This window comes from Cavia porcellus, unplaced genomic scaffold (genome assembly GCF_034190915.1).
Source record: "Cavia porcellus strain 051 isolate PalLab524CR breed Dunkin Hartley unplaced genomic scaffold, mCavPor4.1 scaffold_32, whole genome shotgun sequence".
Classification (NCBI taxonomy): domain Eukaryota; kingdom Metazoa; phylum Chordata; class Mammalia; order Rodentia; family Caviidae; genus Cavia; species Cavia porcellus.
The window spans coordinates 26,583,344-26,608,335 of record NW_026947515.1 but is presented as its reverse complement, the minus strand read 5'-3'; the positions used below and the strand labels follow the sequence as shown (position 1 = coordinate 26,608,335).

General features: G+C 50.4%; 1 long non-coding RNA gene and 1 other non-coding gene across 5 annotated transcripts in view; both read right to left on the bottom strand.

Moving 5' to 3' along the window:
- Window positions 1-5,318: 5,318 nt before the first annotated feature.
- On the bottom strand, window positions 5,319-5,453 carry LOC111755462 (small nucleolar RNA SNORA21). The gene has a single exon (XR_002790021.1). It is a non-coding gene; the product is annotated as a small nucleolar RNA SNORA21 (small nucleolar RNA).
- A 10,388-nt stretch (window positions 5,454-15,841) lies between these two features.
- LOC134474287 (uncharacterized) overlaps window positions 15,842-24,992 on the bottom strand; it is a 57,715-nt gene continuing 48,564 nt past the window's right edge. For 3 of the 4 annotated variants that reach the window (XR_010045031.1, XR_010045030.1, XR_010045032.1), the window contains exon 5: window positions 15,842-19,403. This is a non-coding gene — a long non-coding RNA (uncharacterized LOC134474287). Of the gene's footprint in view, window positions 24,741-24,992 lie in introns of all 4 variants that reach the window. The other variant, XR_010045033.1, reaches the window with a different exon arrangement.

The following is a 24,992-nucleotide window of genomic DNA, read 5'->3' as shown; positions in this document are numbered from 1 at the left end:
CTCTTTCCACCACAGGGCTGAGGCTGGGGCTGGGACAGCCCGAGGAGGCAGGCGGCAGACACTGACTTGTTAATCACTCATCTGCAGAAATGCAAACTTTCAGGAACATGCAGCCCTGATCCGGCCCTTTCCAGTGTTTCCTTTACAATTTCTCCTACACGGAAAACCCAGGGTGGAGGTGCAGCTTAGCGGCAGGGCACTTTCCTGGGAGGCACAGAACTCCCTGCTCAATTCCAGCACATTGGTTGCTCGAGAGCGCTGGTGATCTTGCTCATCTCCTTGGCCTGTGTGTCTCTTGCCCTGAGGGCCAGCCCCTCCAAGCCATCTTTCCACTCCTGGTTCCCCTGGTGGAACGGCTCCTCCTGCCCCCAGCCAAGCCCTGTCCTCTTCTTTCCCTTCTCCTCCAGAGTCCTGGTCCCAGCTGGCCTCTGGCTCTCCACTCTTCCCGCTGTGTCCTACACCCCAGGGGTGACACCCTTTGCTCCAAACCCTCAACTTCCCCACTGACTAACAGAGGAAGCCCAAACTCAGCCACTTCCCCTTGCGAGGTTCCCGTGTGCAGCCTCCACACCCCTCTTCCAGCTGCGTCTCTGGAAACCCTCAGTTCTCTCCGCAGTAATGATCCCAGCTATCGGCCCTTGCCCTGCATGGCCTTTGGTTCCTGTTGGACTCTCTCAAGGGACACCATGCTACCTTGTCTTCCAGTGACTGGAAGCTGGGCATCCTGGGCTCATCTCTACTGTGACCTCTTCTCTTTTGCAGAGCCTTTCAGCCTTACGCTACCCCTGACATACCGCTCCATTCCACTGGTTGGTGGCAGAGAGTCCAGTATGTTAGAAAGTGCAGCCTTTAGCTTCAGAAGATGGGGTCCCACACCCTGCCTGCAGGTAACATCCTGCTAGCATCCCTTGAGCCTCTCTTCCGCCTCAGTTCTGGTCCCCAGCAAAGATGGGGCTGGTCTAGATGGTGACTTTTGACTCTCCTTAGCTGCCGAATCCAGTCTTCAAATAAAAGGAAGGAAGTGGGACAGATTCAGCATCCCACTGTGTGTCCTGCCTTCCTTCTGCCCCACCAGCTCCGTGCCACCCAGCTTCAGAGAGGAGGAGATATGTCCCTGCCTCTGCCCTGTGCTCCTGCTGGTCTCCCTGCCCTGGCCTCCAGGAAAGTTCAGTCTCCCCAGCCCGGTTCCTGCTGCCCAAAGAGCACACTGGCAGGAGGAGGGGAGACACACTGGACCCGAGGGGCTGAAGAAAGCAAAGGCGCCGGGCCTGTGAGACCTGTTTCCACTGTTCATCCCAGAGCTCATCTCTTCGCTGGTAGACTGCAGGTGTTCAGCACATGTACAAACTAGAGATGATCCCTGAGCCTGGACCAAGGGACCTACAACTGACCATGACAAATGGCAAGTTAGGGATGGTGGGATCCCTAACTGGGGAGGAAAGGAAAGAGGCTCCGGAGCGTATCTTAAGGATTAGGACTCAGGTCTCAGTCCTTGCAGCTTCTGGATTCACACCTGGAGCCTGGGACCCCTTGGAGCCTGACTTTCATTCGGATCACAGTGAAGAGACCGCTGACAGGCGAAAGATCAGATTTGCTCCTTGTGGAGGAGGCCTGGCACAAAGACCTCTTGGCACCTCAGCGCTCTGTGGCTCCGGTGGCCTTTGGCAGATAGCCTGTATCTCTAAGATGGTCTTTTGTAGGCTGACTCATGCCTGCGAAAAGCAGAGGAGCCGAAGAGAAAACCTTTATTCCTTCTTGTAATATTCTCAGCTACTTTCAGGTGTGCAAAGCTATTCCATTCCTCTGTAGGGCTAAGCAACGGGACCCAGGCTGGGGTGCCTTTCTCCACCTACGGCTCGGGTTCCTATAGGACAACTCCAGCCTGCTGCTCTGTTCTCCACTCCGTCTTCGTGGTACGATGTGTGCCGTGGAGAGCGGGTTCCCGCCTGCTGGCTGGAGCCCAGGGCAGCACCAGGGGGGCAGCCAGGACTCTACACACACACACACACACACACACACACACACACACACATACGTGGTCTTATTTTATGTTCTGCTGCTGTAACAGAACACCGCACACCAGGTGGGTAAGCAAGAAACATTGGGAGAGTATTTGACTCACAACTCTGGAGGCAGGGAAATCTGAGGACACTCTTCGACCAGAATCTTACTATTGTAATCACTGACCACCCCTGTGATGGTGCCCATCCTCCATTCATAAAGGGGATCCCCACAGGATCAAATCATCCCCTCAAAGTCCCACCTCTTATACACTCATGGTGGCAATTAAATTTCACCATGGGGTTTAGAGGGAGTGTTTGATCCAGAGCACACATTTACTAGCTCAGAGATGAGTTCACAGCCCCAACCATCCAAATAAAAGTCTCATGAGCACAGGCTACAGTCCAGCCACTCTGCCACTCCCCACTTGACTAATGGTCTTCACTAGCTGTCAGGATTTGACTTATAAACTCCCAGCCATTTCAGTTCAATTATTCTTCCTCATCTCCAGCTCCTCTCTGTACTCCTGTGTCACTTCCACAGGGTATCCCTGTGGCTTCTCTTCCACCCCGAGGCTGTTGGGAGCCAGACATGGGCAGAGCCTTGGGAAGATGCTGGCACAGTGATGGGGGAGACTATATTGGTTCATTGTCATGGTAACCTGCTCAGCTGAGCAGTGGGGCAGCAGCCAGCTCAGTGCTATGCAGGTGCTGGGGCATGGCATGGTGACAGTCACCAGGGCACTTCTCCTTGGGAGCCGCATCTTGGGGGTGCCTTGCCTGGCTGGCACCACATGGGTGTGGTTCCACCCCCAGGAAAGATGTAAACCCCTTGGTTGTGGAATTGATCCTGAGAAAGAGGAAACTCAGATCTGAGAAGACTTGAGCCAATCAAGAGGAAAAGGGGCTCTCATACCAGCTTTTGGAAAGGACCCCCAGGAGCCAAAAAGTGCATAGTCTCAGCTATGACATTTCCTGACCAGCGCCTCAGCCTGCTCCTGACTCAGAGCGGAGAACAGACTGTAATGAGCAGTCCTCCAGCAGTGCATGCCGGTCAGTTTCCCTGCCCTGCCCAAGTGTGCTTATCTCTGTCAGCTGTGGCTGGCACTCTCAGAGCTGAAGAGTATATTTTATCCATACCTACTGCAAAATTGAGACAATGACAATTTGAGGACAGAAGATAAAATTCCAGCCGCCCGCCAGCTAACAGGAGTGAGATAAGTGTGGTCCCGGGAGAGGTGAGAGGTTTGCCAAGTCACAAGCAATTAGCCACCACGCAGGGATGGAGCACTCCTGGGTGTCCAGTTCAGGACTGACAGCCGAGGTAAAACCTCTTGATTCCAGCGAAGCGTGCTCAGCCACCGGAGTCCAACCAGTCTGGACACCACTTCTAGCCTCCTGGACCAGCCCTGATCTGCACCCTCTCCCAGAGCTGCCTAGACCTCAGATGACACCTTTGTCCCCAGGGAGCAAGGCTCTCCCATCTCTGTCCCCTGCCACTCAGATGGAACTGCTCCTCCCCATGTTCCTGCAGCAGCCAACCCAGCCTCCTGCCTGCCCACCTCTGACCTTTCACCTGCTCTGCCTGCTGAGGTGATCATACACTCTAAATCCAGCCACCTCTGAAAAACCCCACCTATGACTGCATGGGACTCTGGGGAGACATCTAGGTATAAACCATAACAAGGGATGTTTTTTCAGGAGACTGAAAGACCAATGTATTTTTTTTTTTTCTTGGTACTGGGATCGAACTCGTGACCTTATGCTTGCCAGTCAGGTGCTTACACTGCTGAGCTAAATCCCTAGCCCCCAGTGTATCTTTTACTGTAATATATTCTTTAAAAATAAAAAAAAAATTAAACAGCCACCAAAGTATTTGCTCATACCATGTATGTCTGCCTAGAATTTTACTTGGAAAAGGGGTCTTTGTAGTATAACTAAATTAAGGATCTGGGGAAAGATGATCATGGATTACCCAGGTGGGCCTTAAATTTAAGAAAGGTCCTAATAAGAAGAAGCAGAAGTAGGTTCAAGACTCAACCCACAAGAGGCAAATACTAGAGTGATATGGCCACAAACCAACAAATGCCCAGGCTCCTGGAACCTTGAAAGAACCAAACAAGATCCTCAAACAGCTTCTGGAGGGAGTCCGGTTCTGCAGGCACCGGGGTTCCCAGTTCTGGCGCCTGGGTAGTGCGTCTGGGTTCTTTTAAGCCACACAGTGTTTGGGAACGTGAACAGCAGCCCCAGGAAGCACACACCTCACTCACACGGCTCATAGCCTTCCAAGTGTCTGTGTGCAGCATGAATGGGTGCATGCCCTCTGGGGACCTGTCTTTCCCAGGCTCCTGGTCTCGGCATATGCTGTGCCCACCTCAATCGCGTTCCCTCATAGCCCAGCGGGAACCTCTACATCAAACTCTCTCCCACAGGCTTTCAACTGTGAGAGCAAAGATACCACATCACATGGATGCTACCGGGCATGTTTCTGCTTATTTCCATTTTTCCACATTGTAGCGTCTCTTAAGTATATGCATCTTACGATGAATGATGTCATTATTTCTAATGATAGCACCTTTTTCTTTCTTAGTGCCTCATAAAGTAAGACAGCATTTTGTGATGGGCTGTGTCTGAGTCTCTGAGATGGGAAATGTAGTAGCCCAAGGTTCGCTCTTTTCTAAGGGCGCTGAGGGCTGGAGCAGCCTGCATTCAAAGCCTGATTCCTCCACTCTCTCGAGGGAAGACAGACCTTGGTCTGTGCTATCTCCTGATCACGGTGGCTACAATGGTCGCAGGTATCTGCCAAAGCTCATAGCAATGTGGGCCTTAGTAGAGTGAATTTTATATCTTGATAAACTTGACTTTCAGAAGAAAAGTACCACAAAAAGATTTGGATTAAAGGGATTCCATTCTTTGTGTAGAATAATTTACAATCAAGGTTTCAAATGAGCAATGTAGAGAGATTCTGTCTCAAAATAAAAGATAAGAAAGGACTAGAATGGAGCTTGGCATAAAAGCCCTAGGTTCAATTCCCAGTACCACCACCAAGAAAGACGCTTTTACCGAATAATCTAAGAATTAACATAGATCAATAGACTACGTTAGTAATCTATACTAATTAACACGCAACATGATATAAACTTGTGTACTAGATTGTATGTTTAGATTAATTTTTTAAATTTATTTTTATTCTACAAGAAGATGCAAACTAAAAGCAAGTATTTTTGAGGGCCTCTCAGAAAATTTGCCCAAGAGGATACCTCCCAAGCCTCTTCCTCCACTCACCACCCAAGCAGGTACACCCCAGTGGGGAACACATCTTGTCACACCACCAAATGAAGCGTAACAACGCAACACGCTGCCGCTTCACCCAAAAGCGGTGTTTGTGCTCTGTGCTTCTCGACGGCTCGGTGGGTCGTGAGCAAGAGGCCCAGCCAGTGCTTTTAAAGGTAGGGGTATATTAATTTTAATTTGTTATATATTTAATAATATATTACATGGCAAGATCAACAGATTATAAAGTGATCTCAGCACATTATAAATTCAATGCAATCCTACTCAAAATTCTATTTGAACTTTTTTGAGGAGAAACACGATCTAAAATTTATATACAGAAAAAAAAGAAAAGCAAGTACCCACCCAAAGAACAGAGATGCGGCTCTGCCTTGCTCCCGTGCAAGTGTGTCACGGCGCTGTGGTGAGGGAAGTGTGTGACACGGGGATAAACTGAGCATTCCTGGACAGGGCTCAAACCACAGCCCACCTTCGTGTGCAAAGTGAAGAGAAGGTGAAAAGGAGAGATGACTGTCGCCATGGCTCATTGCCTCTAGGATTCACTTTTTTCTGCACTTTTCACGGTGCTGAGCCTGGAATGGTGTCCCCTGCCAGCCAGCCAGAGAACCACCAGGCGTGCACCAGGCCAGGCGCCGGGACCTCGGAAGAAAAGCCCAGTCATGGTCCTGGAGAATTAATTCTGCTAAGCAATGCTGCATGAAAGGGCTCTTGATGACCCAGAGGACCACAATGTCCATCACGCCGTCACTGTGATGCCGGAGCGGTGAAGGAAAATCCATACAATTTCTTTTGTTCCTGTTTTCCTTTTTAGGTTTGCATAAGCATAATGTACGTTTTTTTTTTTAATTAGTGCATCTAAATCATTCTCAAAGAGTTCTTTGGATAAATACAAAACTTCTAAGCAATGAAAAGATTAGTACTCAGACAAAGCCCTAAGAGCTAGTTCTCTCGAGGGTTATAAGAAGACTAAGATTGAGTTGCCCTCAAGGAAGGGGCAGTGAGAAGGCCAATGTCGTGACCCACCGGCATCCTTGGAACATGGCTCTTCAAGAAAGAAAAGCAAGCAAACGAGCACGGTCCTTCTCCGGGCTCCAGTTTGGGGGTCATTTCTCTCGCTGCAGGTGGCAGCCAGTATTTGCTTGAGTCTCAGCAGGGAACCCTACAACAAGTGCAGTCCTGAGCAGTCCTGACTCAGGAGCTTCCTCCCAGCTGGGGGGAGAGGCCAGGGTGACCAGTGCAGGTCAAGGCCAGCACACAGTGGCTACCCACCAAGATGGGAGTTCGGGCAGGCTGCTGGGGGCAGAGGATGGCTGAGGTTGGACTAATGCACAAAAAGCCATGAATGTCGCTCCACACACAGGAACAGCGAGTGCAGAGGCAGAACACAGAGCAGGGAAGATGGTCCTGGGTCAGGGGCCAGCACGGAGAACTTGGTCACGGAGAACCAGCAAGAACGCCAGCAGCTGTCATGCTACAGGACCACACTACTGTGCAGGGCTTTGCATGCTAAGGAATTGTTTTTTTCCCCACAAACTTACTCAAATATGATTGATTGTGCCAGTTATATGCTTTTTGACCTAAGGCTCAGGGTCACTGTTGTATTTCAATTGTCCTATCTTTTAATTTGTTAGTACTCTGCATGTTTACAATACATGAATGACTGCTTTCATTGTGGGCATTTGATACAGCTACATGACACACCTTACTTTTTTACCTCCCCTTCCTCTCCCCTTTGCTCCCCTACCTCCAATGCCTGGTTCCTTCTACTCTGGCTTGTGTCCAGATGTCACAGGTGGGGCTTTTTCAGAGGTGGCTGGAGCGCACGCATGTGATGTTGGGATTGATTCATGGCAGAATGCTAGGATAGGGCACGAGGATTGTCCCACTTACTTTTCTCATTGCTGAGATAAACACCAGCGTCACAACCCCCCCAACCTTAACAGCATCTGTCTGCTCTCTTTATCTGACCAGGCTACTCGGGGCTGGGAGCACTCACACTGTTAATCCAGGAGGTTTTAGGGGACATCTAGACACAAACCATAACAAGGGTTAAGGGTGTGAGTGCTACCCGTCCTAAGTGGCCTGGATAAAATATAAAGGATAGAAAGAGTGTGGACATCCCTTGCTTGCTTTGCTACCTTCTGTCCACCATGGACAGTTTCTCTCTGCAATGCCCCTCTGCCATGCCTTCCTTCCTTGGAGCCAACCGACTATGGATTGAAACCTCTACAAACAGCCAAATAAACCTTTCCTCCTTTAACACTAGGTGTTGGGTATTTGTCTCAGCACAAGAAAAGTTAGACACATTCCCATTTGTAAAAGATCTTCCCCCTCACTTCTTCTTATTGTTTATTGTGCTCTTTATTTACACTTTGGATTTCTCACATGAGAGGAATTATATGCTATTTAAGCATGTGTGTCTGACCCGTTTCACTTAACATTATGTTTGCATCCATTTTTCCACAAATGATTTGTGTTTATCCCTCTGAATAGCAGATCAGTATTCCACTGTGTATAAATGTCACATTTGCTTCATTCATTTGTCTGTTAATAGACATATAAGCTACTTCCAAGCTTTAGCTACTATGAATTGTGCCGCTATATACATGGGTACATATGCATCTCTGTAATATAGCCCTTAACTCTTTCTAGAATATACCTATAGGGTAGGAAAGAAGCTGAGTCAAATGAAATCCCTGCTCTTAGTTGTTTGAAGAATCCATACTGATTTCCATAAGGTGGTACTAGTTTACACTTCCATTAACAACAGAGACGTTTTCTTTCTCACCACAGCCTCACCAGCACTTGTTATTATTTGACTTCTTGGTGGTAGTCATTCTTTCTGGAGTAAATGAAGTCTGTTTTGTTTTAATTTGCATTTTTTTAATTGCCAGCAATGTTGAATATTTTTTCATGTATTTGTGGACCTTTTGGATTTCTTTTTCTGAGAGGTATCTATTCACTGCAGTTACCCATTTTTCTATTGTCTTTTATTTGGGCCATCTGATTTTTCAAGCTCTTTATGTATTCTAGATATGAGCCCTAAGTGGGCTAAGGAGTTTAAACTCTCCTAAAAGGCTCCAAAGAGCCCCAAAATGACCAGCTTCACCTACTAGAGGTGAGCTCTGGTCTCCACGTGGGAGGTGGACGAGAGAAAACTTTAAGGCAGGGAGATGAGCAGAGCTTCTGCTGCAAAAACCCAAGGAGCTCAAGGAAGGTGCCGATGAGAAAATATTCCCCAGCATTATCACGGATGGCATTTAGGGACCTCGGTGCACCCAGACGACCAACTGACATGAACAGAATGCCCCGACCAGTAACAGATAAATTTCATAAGTGTCCAGAACATTTGCCAAAGTAGACATGAGTCATAAAGCAAACCTCCACACATGTGAAAGAATAAAAATCATACAGAACGTGTCCTCCAACCAACATGGAATCCAGCCAGAAAGAAGTTACAGGGGATCACAGGAAAACCTTCAGACATGGAGAAACAGCACTGTTCCATGGATCGAAGGTGAGACCTCAAGGTAAAGAACTGCCCCTGGGCTGGGTTAGGATACAAGAGCACAAATACGAAATGTGGAGGACGTGCTAGTGGAGAGGGATTTACAACACTGGTCGTGCATCAGAAAAGAGCGCTGCGCCACTAATCCAAGCCCTGGCCTCAGTGGCCTAGCAAAGGAAGAGCAAAATAAACCCACAGCAAGAAAGAGGAGAGAAATAACAAAGGCAGGAGCAGAATCCAATGAAATGGAAAACAGAAAAACAAACAGCGTTTCTGAGACAAAGAGCTGTTTCCTTTGAAAGGCCAACAAAGGTGACAAATTTCTAGCAAGACTGACAGAAAAGGGAGGAGACCCAAAGCACCAATACCAAGAATGAAGAAAGGATTTTCTCGACAGTCACCAAAAGAATAAGTGATATTTCACCAAAGGAGTTTCGCACATGGCCCATAAGCTCCTGAAAAGATAACCAATATCACCAATCATCAGGGAAATGCAAATGAAACGCACAATGAGATACTACAAGATGCGACTGAAAAATACTGCTTAAATTATCAACATTTACCGCAGTGAAAGACACGTTGCTTTTAATCCCCTGGAAGTGCTCTTCCTCATCTAGACCATACTGAAGCTATCTTGCTGCTTTCTGAGGTAGCTCTGGAATCCTCTTTCATGAGTGTTTTTAATTGTGCCACGGAGGCTGCTTTGGATGTGGTGAATCAAACCAAAACGTTTACTCTCATGGGCAGTTTGGCTTTGACAAAGGACCAGAAGTCCTGCAGTACCAGCCCCGTGACTGGCGGGAGGAGGAGGCGTCGGGTGCTTTACAAGCCTGCCTTTCTGGTGAACAGCACGCCGAGGGGGTGGCATTCACCGTGTTTGATTGCACCTCACACAGACACGAAAGGAGGTTTCAGAACTCTAGAAAGTGGTGAGAACGAGAGTGTAAATGCACATGAAGCAGCAAAGTGAGTTTTAAAGTGGATTTGTGGCAATGTGTCTTTTACTGTAGTAACTTTTTTAGAATTTCAACATTCATCATATATTTGATCACAATGTGTACTTCAGTCAGTAGGGGGCCTTTTTTTACAAACAAAAAGAAAATGCCAAGTATCGGCATGGATACACAGAAGTGTGACCTCTGCGCCCGATTGCCAGACGTGTGCGATGGGGCAGCCGCCCTGGAAATGGTAGGGCCGGTGCTCAGAAAACAAAATCACCTTGGGTAGAAACAGGGGCCTGAGGAGCAAATCCACACTGCCACGGGGCCCAGGGGGAGGCTCCCGGTGAGTGACATGGAGCTGAGACTCCAGATGAGTGAATCAAGATGCTACCCGGCAGGACTGGGGATTCAGCTCAGCGGCATAAGCGCCTGCCTTATGGCAGTTGTGAGCTCGATCCCTGGTACCGATAAAAAGGAAAAAGCCAAAAAAAAGATGCTACCCGGCACCAAACCCCGTGGGCTGGACCTAGTAGGGCTGCTCTGCCTTTCCCAGGGTGTCACCGCAAGCTGGGGAGCCTGGCTGCCCTTCTGGATGCTGTGTGCAGTGTCACTGGCAATGGACAGATGTCACACACTCCTCGAGGGCCACATGGGACATGTCCATGAAGAGAGGCCCACTCTGCCTGGACGGGGTCGCAGCCACTGTCTGTCCAGAGCTGGAACTGTCCCTTCAGTTCCTGTACCCCCAGGCTAAGGGGACAGGAGTGAAGTAGAGAGCATGCAAGAGAGCATTTAGGGCCAGTGCTGGGTCTGGATAGAGGAGCAGTGATGAAGGGCTGGTGTCAGCTGAGATGGGAAGGGACGTTGGGGGACTCTCATGCCCCTCAGTAAGTGGTTACGGAAAATCCCAAAGTCCCCATAAGATCCCTGCCTCCCAGGGAGGGGCATAAACACCATCAGTGGGAAGATTAATCCGCTGGTCACCTAACCTTTGTGAGAGGCCACAAAGAAAACAAGGGGCCTCCCCAGGAGCTGCAACTCTCCTGGACTGTGGGAGTGGAGGGTCGAGGCTGGCAGAGTTGGGGAGTCCAGGAGCTGGGGAACTGGGCCATAGGAAGCACAGGTGGAATTTGGGAGAAGCAGTCAGGAAACATGACCGTGAGGCCATGGGTGGGTGTCAGGGTGGCGGGGCTCCTGCTGCTCCCAGGCCCAGGAGTGGGGTGCGCCCTGTTCCCATTAGTCCTGGGGCTGGTAGGTGGGCACTTTCCTGAACAGAGCCCCAGGTTTTCCACGCCAACGCTGAGAGTGCTGGGTGACTGTTTCAGGGAAGTGGACCCATGTTCCTGGGCCATGGGGACAATGTGGGGGTGGCTATGGGGACATTGTGGGGGTGTTAGGGTGGAAGACCATGAGCAAAGCAGGTGGAGGGTAATGAGAGAGAGGGCGCAGGACTGGCAGGGCTGGTCCCACCGGGAGGACAGGGCCAAGCGGGGTTTTGCTGTCAGTCTCACCCGACAGGGCTCAGTGTTCAGTCCTCAGTGAAAATCAAGACCCAAGAAAGAGAAGGGAAGAGGCCACAGTACAGGGAGGGTCTCAATGCACAGAGCCTCGGGGAGGCGTGGCAGCACCTTGTGAGGCCGCTGAGGGCCGCTGAGATCAAACCCAGAACTTCACACGGAGCTACATTTCCAATCCTTTTTTTATTTTTTATTTTGAGACAGGGTCTGAGTAAGTCACCGAGTTCCCCATGCTGGGCTCCAACCTCAAATCATCCTGCCTCAGCCTCCCAGGGTGCTGGAATTACTGGCGTGTACCACCACGCCTGCCTCGGTGGGGCTCTTGATGACAAAGACCTGAAGACTAGTTTCAATTGCTGGATCAGAGTGGGAAAGAGCTGGCTCATCTAACTGGAACGTTCCCAGGAGTCAGTGTCAACACACACAGCGATATCTGCATTCCCACGTTTGTTGAGATGGAGCCAAGGGCAACCTGCTAGGTGCCCATCAGTAAGAGAACGGATAAAGAAAATGTGTACATTTATACAAAAGGGTGATTATCCAGTCATTATAAGAATGAAATTTTGTCATATGTAGAAAAGCAGAGGATCTGGAGATCATGGTGTCGAGGGAAATAAGCCAGACTCAGAAAGACAAACATCGCACACTCTTCCTCGTGTGTGTGTGTGTGTGTGTGTGTGTGTGTGTGTCCTGGTCACATTCCTGTGTGGGACAGAAGACCTGATGCCTGCAGCCAGAGGTGGAGAGGTGTACCCTGGGCATGGTCTCAGTGGGTCCAGGGAGGGAAACACACCTTCCAGATTGCACCCCGGGGGGCCACCCCTTCCTACCAGGCCTCATCTGTGCAGGGGAGACCTTCAGGGGATGAGTTAGATCCAAACCACAGCAATGTGGAACATAAACAAGATGACAGCAGGCAGAAGGTCTTATCATGAGATATGAGGGAGAGAAGGAAGAAGGAGAATTTAAGGTGGGCATGGGGGGTGGATTTGAACAAGATCACACATTGAGACACTGAGGTTGGGGAGGGTGGGAAGAAGGGAAGGGATGAATACGTGGAAGAACAAATCTGCCCAAATGAGACCCATTAAAATGTATAAACAATATGTGTTAATTTAAAAGCTGGGGAGGAAAGTCCAGAGCACACTACATGGTGAGGCCCCGTGTGCAAAGCAGGTCCTTCCCTATGGTCGCGCCATCTCAGGCCGGCTCCACTCAGGCCACCCCAGGAATGGCAGCCCTAGGCTCCCACCCAGGGACCCAGATCCGCTGACGTCCCAGGACAGGCTTACATGAGAACCCTCCCCCTGCCAGAATAAATCCCCATCCATAACAGAAGGATGAAGGGGCTGGGGATTTAGCTCAGTGACATAAGCGCCTGCCTTGAAAGCAGGCAGTTGTGAGTTCGATCCCTGGTACTGATAAAAAGGAAAAAGACAAAAAAAAAAAAAATAACAGAAGGATGAAACCCGCTGACGGGCTGAGGCTGGGCAGGTGAGCATCTCTCTTGCAGCTGTGTGTGTGTGTGTGTGTGTGTGTGTGTGTGTGTGTGTGTGTGGCCTTGGTGGACCTGTGCTTGTACTGGATGGTTCATAGCAAGTCTCATCTAAGAGTCTAGGATTTTGTACCTCTCAGCTGTCTTTACCCCATGGAAGGACCACAGGAAAGCTGAAATACAGCAGAAACAGCAAATCATGCCTTATTCAACTTCAGAAATGCATTACCAGATTTTCTACAGGCCCTAATTACATTCTTATCATACTTGATATTCAAATTAGTTGGGGTCCCCTGGGGTCACCTCCACCACCAGGAAGGAGCAATTACTCTGGAATATGCTGAGTGATAAGGGACCAGATATATGCATGGATAATCCCTCAGTGCATAATTAAATACTGCCCCCTGCTTTAAAAAATAATTTTACAAAGATGAGGCCAGAACATTACTGCTTTGGGCTCAATGCTATTTCAAAATTCCAGGCACATGGAGCAAGTACAGAGGCCTCTTCAGAAAAGTTGCAAGGTTTCGGGGAGAGGAGAGCTGGGGGAAGGTCTGAAGCCAGGCAGACAGAAGGGGTTCATAGTGGGTTTATGGGGACACATCCACCTGGCTGGATACCAAAGTTTCCAGCCCCGATTATGGAAGCAAACCCAAGAGGGTCTCGGAAGTTGCATGCTTATCCACTGCAGAACAGGATTTCCCATCCCTATGAATTTGACATGGGGGTGCTCAGTTCATGGGATCTGTGACCCTATAGATGCAGGTATGTGGAGTGGGCCACAGTGACTTGGGCAGTGAGCCTGTGAGAACCAGGGCGTGGCAAATTCCAGATTTATAGAAGAGAGAAAAATCTAGCAGGCAAAATACTATCCCGAGACTGTTTGCAAGAAACATGCTTTTGGCAAAAATATAACCTTCATACAGTCAACCTGCCAGAGAAAACCTTTGTATTCCTAAACCAACCACCAAGAGGTACCTGCTGGAGCTCTGAAATGCTCTTTACACTGCACTGAAAATCTTCCCCTAGGCTCAGACTCGAAGGTCTCTCCTTCTAGACTTCTGAAGCAGCCTTCCAATGCTCCTGCCTGCCCGTTGGCCTTAGCCACCTGTGTCACCAGCAAGCAAGCTCCTAAATTCAATCTCTGAAATCTTTTGATAGCTCCCACCTCATCTTTTCATTTTTAAAATTAAAATGAAGTTCATAACTGGAGTCATGGCACATACCAAAAATCCCAGCTCCAGGGAAGGCTGAGACAGGAAGATGGCAAGTGTGATGCCCCAGCCTGGGCAACTGGCAGGGACCTGTCTCAAAATAAAAAATGGAAATGCCTGTGTTGTAGCTCAATGATAGAGCACCCACAGGTTCGATCTCTAGTCCTGGGAAAAAAGATGAGGAATTTCAAAGAAAATAAAGTTAAATATCTTAGAATGAACAGTTCAGTGGCATTAACAAGTACATTCACAATTTGTGCAACCCCTACCTTTACTGCTGGGTACCTGGCCAAGAGCCCCAGTCTCGTACAACAAAGGCTCAAATAAATGAGACAAGTATATGATTTTAGGGCTCCAGGAGGATCAAAACCCTCTAGCAGAGTTTGAGGCTCTGAGGGCTGAGACAAACAGCTTCTCTAGGCCACCCATATTTATTAAGTTTTCAAACAAAGAGAGGGGAGACTGAGGACAGCACAGGAACTGAGCAGGACCTTGGGAGTCACTTCGGAGACTTCTCCAAGTAGTAAATTATGCCAGTTTAGGAGAACCGTCTTATCTCCAGGAGGACATTTATGGTGGGTGTGAGATACCTACAGTTGCAGTCTCTACTTAATTAAGTAGTTAATTAGTGCTGGAGCCAAAGTGTCTCCAGCTGTGTCTTTATTGTGCCCTTTGAGGTATCTCTGGCCTCACAGGCCACGACAGGCCTCATCCAAGACTTATTTTGAATCAGCTCCGATCACCAGGCAAGGGGCCCAGGCCTAGGACAGACCCACAGATAAACACAGAAAACCAATTAGTGAATTTTAAATTCCGCTCTGAGCAGCTTCATCAAGGTCTCCAACACTCTGCCAGTCCCAAGATCTTTATCATCTCAAAGAGAAACCTTGTTTCCATTGACAATTACACCAGCTGGGCGTGGTGGTGCAAGCCTGTAATCCCAGCACTTGCACAGCTGAGGCAGGAGGGTCACCACAACTTTGAGACCAGCCTGGGATGCCTAGTGAGTTCAGGCCAGCCTGACCTATATAGCAAGACCATCTCAAAAGACCCCACCCCCTTCAAAAGTATACATATGACCCATTTCTCCCAGGTAACTGCCAATCTGCTATCTCTGTGGATTTGCCTGTCCTGGTCATTTCATACAAATAGAACCACATAATATGTGACTTCAGGGTCTGGCTTTTTTCACTGCTCATAACATGTTGTAACAAGTTTCAGTACTTCACTCTTTTTCAAAGCTGCATAATGTTCCGTTGTCCATGTACACCATGGTTTATTTATCTATTTGCCGAGTGGTGGATCCATCTCATCTTATAGGTAACTCACACTTCTCAGTGTGGCCTGTGGGGCGTCCTCATCAGCTGATAATGACATATCTTGAGGTACCCCCTCCACCTACTTGAAGCTCCCATATTTGCAGGTGGCTGTGGTGGCTGGTGCACACTTTTCTGCCTTGATTCATGTTCCCCATGACCAGTCCACCTACTGACACACAGTGGCCCCTTGCTCGTCAGGACTTGTGATTGGCACTGGAGTCAAGCTGCCTGGTAAGAAAAGATTTGGGCATCACCTCTGTGGCGGGGTAATTTAGGGGGAAGCTGGGGATTAACAGAGGTGAGTGAAAGCCAGTGAGGAGCTGGGCTCCTCCTACACCCCGGGGCCTCAAATGACAAGCCATCTAAGGTTCATCTAGGGGATGCTCTGAGGCCAGGTGCCTCCTCCCGGTGACACCGTAAATGCCCCGCACCAATGCTGTTCCATTTCTGTGTTTTTCCGTGACGCCTCTTCCCAGACCAACTCCAGCCCTGTTTAGGGCCTATGCCCTGTGGTGGTCCACTTCCTGAGGTATGAAGGAGCCAGAGAAAATAATTTGGAAAGAAAAAAATTATTTATTAAAGCACAGGCCTGGCGATGCAGCCTCCGTAGCCAATATGGAAGACTGTGCGCCTAACAGCTAAAGGGCGGGGGTTTTATCCTGTAAATCACAAACAGCTGCTGGTCTCACAATGCAGGGGGGTGGGGTTTGCAGCACACTACAGAACAGGAATGCGGTGGTTACATTTCTTGGGAAGAACAAGGTTCAGGTGGGCTAATAAGCAAGTTTAGATTAGGTAAACATCCTGTTCTGCTCTTAAAGTTACCTTTGATCTTTCTCTTGTGTCTGGGGAGACTTATGAGGGTTTTTTTTTTTATATAGGTTACAACATGCCCCAGCCTCAGCACTGCACACAGCGTGGCTGCAGGTCTTCCCGGGGCCCTCGCCTGCTTCCTGACTGTACCCCAGCTGGGTGCCCTGTGGCATCTGTGCTGACTCCTGGTGATGAGTGTCTGTGTTGTGTTACAGAAGCCAGCACGGAAACCCAGACATTACACCACTGATGTGAGGGGCAGAGAAAGCTCCTTGCTTCGTGCTTGCCTGCTGGTGAGCATACATATTTCAGCCTCTAAAGAATCCTTCCTCTGTTGCTAGACAGAAGTCCTGGTCAAGGTGCAGAGGAGAAAGGTAGCGGAGTGGCACTGGTGCCAAGTGGCATTGGTGCCAAGCCATCAGGAGAAATTGGTCACGAAAGCATTGGGATCAAAGCCTTGGGTCAGCGTGCAGAACCCCGAGGGCATCACCAACTTCACTGTACACATTGTCACCACCCCTGTACTCATCTGCACCCCAAGCCGGTAATTTATCAGCTCAGGGAATTTAGGGAGCAGAGAGCCCCTTGCTCTGCCCAGGAGTGTCCCGCTGGCCACACAAGTGTACTCACCTCTGCAGTCACCAGTGAGAGCTAAGCACTAAGGCTGGCCCACAGGAGGCCATCAGGGACTGTACCAATGCCCAGCAGGGCTGGGGAAGGTGCAGAAGGTCAGACAGAAGGAGGACAGACGGTCAGACAGAATGAGGGCCTTTAAGCTGGGCATTGTGTCCCCAGCCATCAAATGGCCTTGGCTCTCGACAGTGGAGGGTCACCCACTGGCCAAGACACTAGAACAGTGTCTAGATGAAAGGACATGATCCCCCACAGGCCATGCAAGAAAGTCACCCTTTGAGGTGACTGTTATTTAAAACAACAGAGAAGCAGTCAAATTCTGGGAAGGAGATTTAGGAAAAAGAAAGTCTCAAATTCGACCCAAGATCACAGGAGATGTCCTCTTTCTCTAAAGCCCAGAAATCCGGCAGAGCCCAGGAGGTTTCCTGAACCCCAGGGCAGGCTTCACAGGCTCCTCTCCGCTGGACCTGAACCGCATATCCGCTGGGGTCACTGAGTCCTCCTTAGCCCTGTCCAGCTGCAAGCACAGAGCTGGTCCAAGCTGGCTGTTACTTCCCTTGATCGGGCCCTATGAAACGGGTGGGAAGCAACCTAAAAAGCCTTTTGGACTCAAGTTTCTCTTACAAAACATTTTTAGGAGTTAAGCAATTAATCCAAACACACATGGATTCAATTTCCCTACGATTGAAATGGTTTAAAAAATAAAAAACCAAAAGAGCTCAGAGCTCAGGGACCAGCCCTTATGAGCTGTCAACCTAAGACACATGGAAGGAAATAGCAGGGCATGAGGCTGCCCTCTCCCCGTGAGGGCTCCAAGGCCCGATGCTGACAGGAGATGGTGCAGGGATGGAGGACCTGCTTTCCCACGGCCAGTCTTAGGCAGAGAGGACACAGGCAAGAGAGGGAGAGAAAGAAATCCGCTGGACCTTTGCGTCTGCACAATGCTTCTCTCCTCCAACTTTCGCTTGAGGCAAAAGCAGAAGTCCAAAGGCAAATGTTCCCTTTTCTCTCGGCACAGATTGAAAATTTGGCCTCCAGTATCCGCTTGGGAGCGCAGGGCCTGAACAGAATCACGCAGAGGCCTTTGCATGACCTCCCTGAGCACAGGAATGAAAGACAAGACAGTGTCCGTGTACAATTCCTAGGGTCAAGCAGCAAAGCAACCAGCACCTCGGTTCCCCCTGGCAAGGTGGGGGAGAAGAAGGTGACACAACACCGACTTTGGGAAGCTGGATGTGACAGGAAGAATGATATTAAAAACTTTTTAGGCATCTTGATATCTTCACCCAAACTCGCTTGCAGGAGACTGTCCAGGTCAGCCTCCCTGCTTTCCAGCTGCCTGCCCTTCCTTCCCACCAGGAGAAGAAAATGGCCTGTCTCAGCTAAGAGCAACCCAGCTCTGCACTCTCCAGCTAGACCTGGGTTCCCTCTCAGTTCCTTTGTGTCTCACACTCTCACTCTGCCTCCCCCTCCAAGAGCTTCCCGTTCACCAGAGAGGAAGTCGCTGTCTTTACTGGCCACGGGCTTCCTAGACCTGCAGATTGGAGCCCAAGGAGCACAAGCTGCTGCCCTGGTCCTGGCCCACTCTGGTCCCCTTCTTTATTCCCCTGCACGAAAACAGTCACCTCCTAAGAGACCTCCCTCTGATGCGTTTCATTGTCGCCGCTGCCCCATTCCTCCTGGAGCCTGTAACCTCTGTCAGAGAGGGACTTTTATGATTTGTGTTCAGTGTGGAGCCTCGGTCCTGAGCAGGCCTTGGCCCACATCATGCAAAGCGTGGATGACTGGATGGATGGGCGCGGGAACAGTGTGACCGGAAACACAGCACAGACAGCTGACTCTGCTTGTTATGACAAATGCTCCCAGCTCCAAGTTCTCAGGTACCCTCCCAGCCTTTTGGCATCCGTGGATAACACCTGATCACTCTGCCAGATGGCTTACCCAGAAAGCTGCTGGGAACCAGCTTCCCGTTACTCTGAGACTGACAGCGAGTTTTAATCCCCATCCCGAGTCCTTGTCCCGAGTTCTTAGGTGCGAGCATCGCCTCCAGTTTGCCCCAGTCTGAGCCGGTTCCAGTGGGCTTGGCCCAGTGCCATCTCCTTGGGTGGCCTCTGCCCTTTGGGGCCCTCTCTGGTCCTGTTCCACTGCCCACTTCCTCAGGAACATCTCTCACCCCTGGGACGTGGGTCCTTGCATAAGGTCTGACACCGATTCCAGTGCCAAGAGAAACAGTTGGGGGCACAGATGTGGCAGGAGCTATGGTGCGTTCATTCATACGGAGCCCATACTGTCCAAGGGGCATTATTATACCCATTTAAAAGATGAGAAAATTGAGTTTCAAGGTCACTCGGTAAAGGACACTGCCAGCATTTGAATAGACCTCTTCTTCAGACATAAATGCCAGGGTCTTTCACCACTGTCTGTGTGTCCCCAGTCAACAATGGCAGCTGTAAAACACCTCTGTCCTCATTGGTGAACAACTTGGGAAGGACACTGTGCTTATTTGTATCCATGTGGCCGCCAGGCAAGCCACCAGACTTGCTGGACGTGGCTTCGCAGTATGAAGAGAGGGTCTGTCCAGCCAATGTGTCCCCCAAAACTTGCGTATGTCCCCTTTGCAGAATGAAAGACGCTGACAGTTGTGACCCATGCCACTCTTGAAGAAATCACTACAGGAAAGAAAAAACCCATCTTGCCATCTTTTTAACTGATCATTGCCTATTTGGGAGATTTATGCTATCATTAATCACCGCCTTCCCTTCATTCATCTTAAATATGAAATTGGTGAGGAATGTTCCTCTTCGTGCTTTAAAAAAATAATTAGCTGCTACGTCATGTTGCCCGCAGTGCCACAGAAGCGGGTGATTAAATTCGGAATATTAAAGCCCCATTCATCTGCACTCAGCTTAAACTCTACTTCATCTTGTGATGCTGCTTATTATTTCTGACACTGAAAGATATTCGAATTGCCAACAAGGTCATTCACTGAAAGATGTTAGGTCAGCCATTAGTCGATGGTGGAATTGGTGACCAGACTGAGGACTGCTCACAGGTCAAGGAGACTGCCCCTGGGGGGTGTCACGCTAGAAGGAAGCAACACCTGCTCCTGGGGAGGGGGCTAGGGGTGCAGGTGCCCCCTAGGATGTTGGCGCTCACCTCCTCTCCACCACCCTGCATGGGGTACCTGTGACTCTGGTGGTGTCTTCTGCGGGGACTGCGCCAGCTTCCAGGGCCTCCTCCTCTTTCTTTGGGACCTCAGGAGCCAAGCTCCCCTGAGGACACTCCCACCACCCCCAGCCAGCCTCACCTGTGGCAGCTGTCACCAAGCTTTTTGGTATCAGGCATCAGTTTCATGGGCAATAATTTTTCCACCGTGGGGGTTAGCGGTGTGAGGAAGATCAGAGACCTCATGACCCAGATCCCTCACACATGCAGCCCACAGTAGGGTCCGTGCTCCGGTGACAATCTGAAGCCGCTGCTGATCTGCCAGGAGCCAAGCTCAGGCATGACCCTAAATACAAGTGAAGGTTTGACCCCTCATCCCCAAGCTGCTCGAGTCCTGCTGCTTGGTGTGGTACCTAACAGTGCGAGAACTGGTACCGGGCTGTGGGCCAGGGCTTGGGCACCCCTGACCTGCCGATGCCCCTGCATGCACAGCCCCATGTAGAACTCCTGCCATCTCTTTTCTTATTGGGGTCATCAGCACCCTGAAAGGTGATAGCTCTGTGGTCACCGTACAGGTGAGGAAGCCCAAGCCCAAATTCCAAAGCAGGGGTCACCAGGCTGGCAGACGGCAGCCCTGAGTTCTCAAGTCTGTTGGCTCCGGGAATCTTTAGCCTCACCCTGGACGCTCCCACAGCCTGACAGGCTCAGGGATGCCGAGGCAAAGCTGAATAGAGATGGTTCAGGAAGGACGGTGCCTTAACCATTCACTCCACGCCACACACTGATGCCCCGCCTCATCTTTGCAGTGACGTCATCGGAGGGGACACAGGACAAGTCACCTGCAGAGGGGAAGGTTCTTATTCTCCTCCTGTCCTTCAGAATAGAGACGCAGAGGATGGGGGTATAGTTCAGTGACGGAATGTGAGCCCGCCATGCACCAGGCCCTGAATTTGATCCCCAGAACTGGGGAAAAACAGGTCTAATCTCTACCTTTAGCTCTATTTTAGCTTATTTCTTCCTCCCTTTTAATATCATTTGCTGCTGTGTTGAGCGAACCCAAATCACTCCCAACCATCCTCCTCCTCTATCTGTGGAGGAGCCAGGGAGGAGGCCGTGCCCCTTTTGGTGGTCTCGTCTTTGTTGGCTATGCTGGGTCTGCACTTGGGGTACAGTTGGGGGACTGTGTGAGGCTGAGGAGGTGTCTCGGCACTGCTGAAAGTGGCGACATGGAAGAGTGAATGGGGTCTTGCTGGGGGAGGGATGCAGGGTTTGTGCCAGGTCTGAGCAGGGAGAGAGGGGCAGCAGGAGCAGGGCAGTCCAGCAGGCACGCTTTTGAATAAATGCAGCCAGGGGACAGAGAGCAGCCGGGAGGTCAGGACTAGTTCAGGAAGGAGTGGGAAAGACGTTAGAGGCGATGACACAGAGCAAGCTGTGACAAGAACGTGGTGCGTGCTGCTGCCGAGTGCCACCCACCAGAATGCCAGGCTCATAAAAATGCCACCAAGTGTCCTCACCACCGTGTTCACCCGATCTTCTCCAAAGTCAAAGTGACCACAAAAAGTAAAGGTTTTGAATCAATTCAGGACATCAAGGTAGTCACAAGAGTGCAACTAAAGACACTCATGAGAGAGGACTTCCAGAAGAGCTTCAGAAAATGGCAAGGACGATGGGAAAAGCATGTTTGGGTGGGGAGGGTGTTCCGAGGGAGGTTAATGGCAGCGTGTATCTTACTGCAGTACGTTTTCAAAGTTTAAACATTTAATGTATTTTTGAATCACACCTCACAGACAAAAGCCGGTTTTCCCGGCCCTCTGAGCTACGTGGTCCTGCCTGAACCTCTGGGTCCTCTCTCTGCCTCCCCCCTCCCACCCCCAGGGCTCCAGACCCTGCTCCTGGAACCTGCTCTCCCGTGGCCCACGAATCTCTCAGTCCTGGATGGAGACTGTTGAACTGAATCCAACTGATCTGGGGACCTCTGACACATCCCCTCCCATCGCTGATGAGAAAATGCAGCTTAGCCGGTCACTGAGTCTGTGCCTCTTGCACCCCTGGCTAGTGAGCAGCTGCATAGGAGAGAGGCGCTTGACTTTCTTACAGGCAGAGGGGTTTAAACTTCACAGAGAGACTTTCTGTGGTCAGGATTGGCATGGAGTGGCATGGAGTGGCATGGAGCAGGTTCCCGTTACACAGCTTCTCTGCCTCAGGCCATTGCTCGCCAGACATGTCCCCACGGGGCAGGCCTGGGAGAGACTTGGTACCAGCTTGACCCAGATCACCAGTTACGTGACAGCCACGGAACCAAGCACAGCCAGTCCAGGAATCCTGAGCCAAGTGGGCTGGCAGGCCCAGTGCCCTGACTTCTTTCTAAATGGCTGGGGAATTCTCTTCTCCCAGGGCGTTGTCCAGAGCCTGGCTGTGGTTCTGGCCCAGAACCTCTCACTCAGCAGGATTCCCGGAAACATGAACCCCAGCCTGCAAAGACAGCCCAGTTCCTAGTTAGTACTTGAGCTGGCTACCACAGAGGTGACCAAGAACAGCCCAGCTCCCAAGGGGGCCACCACAGACTTCATGGGGTGGGAGCCTGGGACAGACTGGACAGAATGGTTTCCTTGGCTGACCATTTTGCAGAGCGCAGGTGCTTCTGTGTTAGCAGAATGGGATTTCAAACTCAGGTTCAGAAATCAGACTGCAGAAAGCTGGCATTGTTCAAGGTGGCAGCTGGGTTCTGCACATTAGAGAGGTAAGTGTAAGTCTTAGTACATCTGGCACAAATACGGGGGCTGGAATAGAGGTGGGGTCACAGCTTAGTGATAGCACACCAGCCTGGCATGAGTTGGATCTGATCCCCATCCTGCAAATAAGTAAATACACAAGCAAAATGGCCTCTTGGCAATTTTTTTAGCATGAAATATTCTGGAGGGAAAGTATTTCATGGTGACTTCCAAACCAAGTGCATTGCAAGAATAGGAGCAATTAATTCTTTCACGTTAGAGGTGCTTCACACGGACGAGGCACATGCTGGACCTGGGATGCCCAGTGACAAACAGCAGCTGGCTTGGGACTTCACTGCCCTACCGCTCCGCCTTCCCTCGGAGCAGAAGCCTGGCCCTGTGCTCCGGTTCTGGAATTGCCCAATGGAGCTGATCATGCTGCAAGAATCTAGGGGAGAAAGGGAAAAGGGGGCAAGGGAAGGAGGAAAACCAGAGGAGAACCCCGCCCTCCCTACCATCCATGACCTGAGGTCACTGCCAGCCAGTAAAGGGATGTCAATGTGCAGCCCTCTCTGGGCCCTGATCTTTAAAGAGGGCTGAGAATTTAATGCTTCCCTTTCCTCGGCGGGGAGGCTGAGCTGGGTGTATGGGGCAGCGTGGATCTGAGAGCAGAAGCAGGGGTTTCCAGAGCGGCCACAGGCAGTGAGAGTGAGGGGGGATGGAATCTATCGGGGACTCAGTGGCTTAGCTAGCAAGACCCTTTCTCCACATAAATAATAATAAATAAAAAGAGCTAGGGATGTAGCTCAGCACAAAGACCCTGGGCTCAGTCCTCAGCGCTGAAAAGAAAACAAAAGATAGAAGAGAATATTAGGCAGCCAAGATAGATAAATATATTCTAGGCAGTGAGCCAGGGCTGGGTCCTCAAAAGAGCCAGTGCGAAAGATCAGGTAACCTGTGGGGGAGACAGACACCTCAGCTGTGGGCCCACCTCAAGACCAAAGATCAAACAGATGCACCCACACACTTCCTAAGGCTAGACATCAGGGATTGATATTCGAGACAGGTATTGATCACCTTGAGGAGCCCGAAGAGCCGCTAACCCCCTACAGGGAGAGCCCTGTTCTGTATTCATGGGCGCTCGCTGCGCAGCTTCCCCATTTGATCCTGATTTAATCGATTTTACCTGAGCAATTACCCACGTAATCTTATTGGTTGATCATAGTTCTGTCTCACCTCGTGTCCACCTTGTGATTTCCCCTTTTTCCCCCCCCGCCATGGACCTGCATCATCTCATTGCTTTGCTCTATAAAACCCTAAAAAAAGCAGGGGCCCTGGCAAGCCACTCAGGACTCCTTCTGTCTGTCTCTGACAGAAGCTTTCTTTCTCTCAATAAATATATTCTGCTCTTAATTTCTGTTGTTCCTACAATTCATTCTTCAATTTTAGAGAACACAAACTCATACCGGACGTTTGGAACCAGAAGATGAGATTGCCCCGGTGTTACCGAGGCCACAGAAGCTGGGAAAGGACAGGAGGGGTCCTGCAGGGGCCTTCTGAGGGAGACTGACCCAGCCGATGCCTTGATTTCAGCCTTCTGGCTGCCGGACGGTGCTGTTTCAGATCGTGAGGCTTCTGGAAATTTGCTACAGGAAACTCAAAGAGGGGAGCACTGCCATCTCTCCAGCCACTTGGTACACACACAGGAGGCAGCACAGAGCTGGGAGCATGAGGAGAGAGCGGAGGAGCCTCCCAGGGTGTCCGTTCACTGACGCCTTGTCTCCTAGTGTTCCTGCAGCCTGGGCTGACATGAAGGGCCCCCAAACCTGCAGAGCCTCCAGCTGTGGGACCATATCACCTGGCTGGCCTGAGAGCATGGCCTGAAAGGACACTGACGGTGAGGACTGGCAGCTTCCTCGGCCCCTTCAGGACCCCTGTATTCCTATCTATCTGTGGGTACAGCTTCAGCTGTGCCTCAAGGTTCCAGACAGAGGGTCGGAGCTTAGGGCAAAGGCTCTGAGGACTCCTCAGCTCTAACCAGAGGCAGGGAGGCACGTGGTGGTGGCATCAAGGTGACTGAAGGAAGGTGAGGTCCTCAGCACCTTTAGCAGCTATACAGGATGATGTAGGCTGTAGAAGACAAGGACATAGGTGGACGGAAAGTGACTGACTCCCCAGAGAAGACCAGGTGGTAGGGCGAGAGGGAGAAAGTACCATCATCATTCAGCAGGGACAGAGCCAGGCCAGGGCCCTGGGGGCAGGGGCAGCTGTACCCCAGGGGGCAGGCAAGGTGTACCTGGCTGTTTGTTTCAGCAAGAAATTAGTGCAACCCAAGCTACAAAGAATCAACAGGGAACCTCTACCCCAGGACTCTGGGGAAGC